Source organism: Bos indicus x Bos taurus, unplaced genomic scaffold (assembly GCF_003369695.1).
Source record: "Bos indicus x Bos taurus breed Angus x Brahman F1 hybrid unplaced genomic scaffold, Bos_hybrid_MaternalHap_v2.0 tig00003465_arrow_arrow_obj, whole genome shotgun sequence".
NCBI lineage: Eukaryota > Metazoa > Chordata > Mammalia > Artiodactyla > Bovidae > Bos > Bos indicus x Bos taurus.
In genome coordinates this window covers 48,426-49,832 of record NW_020867673.1, presented here as the reverse complement: position 1 = coordinate 49,832, position 1,407 = coordinate 48,426, and positions in this window count along the sequence as shown.

The window sequence follows — 1,407 nt, the reverse complement described above, 5'->3', positions numbered from 1 at the left end:
TTTTTAATGAGCTATTGACCAACACTCCTAAAAAGCCCCTCAAAAAGCATGTCCTGCTATCAATGACTCATCATTAAACAAACATTCACTGAGCACCTACCGTGTACCAGGTTGTGTGTTAGATGCTGGGGATACAGAGATGTGGAGTCAAAGGCTGCTTTGAAGCATGGTGTAAGTGGGAGAAGGTCAACAGGCAAGAGTTCAAAGGTCTGTCAAGAGGATTCTTGGAAGACCTCTCAGAAGGGCCAGGAGCATGCCAGTTTGCAGCTGGGGTGTTTGAAAGTACCCAATAGATAACTCTGGCCAACCTGAAATGGAATAACTTACAAAGATAAAACAAAGGAAGTTGGCAGGTAGAGAGAAAAATGTTAACTTCACCCTTGATAGAGCTGATACTGGAGAACATAGTGGCTGAGTTGGTAAAGAATCTGCCTGCAATGCAGGAGACCTGGGTTGGATCCCCGGCTTGGGAAGATCCCTGGGAGAAACAAATGGCAACCCACTCCAATACTCTTGCCTGGAGAATTTCATGGATAGACGAGGACAGGCTGCAGTCCATGGAATTGCAAAGAGTCGGGACACAACTGTGTGACTTTCATTTTTTTTCAGTTTCATATGCCAACAAGGGAGCTTCCCAATCAGAATTGGACTGATCCACCCACCCAGCATCCAGGGACAGAGCCTGCCCCTGGAGCACTGGAAGACAAGGACTGGGGCAGCTTGTACTCAGAACGTTAGGGTTTAGACAATCCATGTCCACATATTGTCTGTAAGGTATAAACAGTGTGGTGTAAACGTGTAAACATGTATGAATGAACTTTACTCCTTAAAGCTAATCCTTAGATTAATCAATCCTTAGATTAATCCTTAGAGGTGGTTAGTTAGCATTTGAACCCACATTCCAGAGAAGTTGAAGCACTACAAATGTCATTATCTAAATCTACAGCCAGAGGATGTTAATAAATATGTTAGAGATAATTTTTCATTGCTGAAATGAATGGCATTTGATATGTATATACATATATGGCATGCTAGAAAGATTATACTGGCCTAATGGTCCTCACAGAAGTAAAGGAGCTCTCTTGGGTCTCTTCTATAAGAGACTCATTCCTTAGAGCTTTACCCTAATGACCTAATCACCTCCCAAAGGTCCCACCTTCTACTACCATCACCTTGGGAGTTAGATTTCAATACACAAATTTTCAGGGGACATAGTAGGGACAGAGGTTTGTAGTGTCATCTCTAGTTTCAACATGTGAGCACAATTCACAGAGAAGTATTCAGTCTATAAATATTTGTTGGGCCATTAATATATCAATAGCAAATATACAGTAGTAACCCTAGATGGTAGATGGTATTTCCAAAGATAACCACCACAGTTTTCCAAGGGTAAAATTTTTTTCTGTA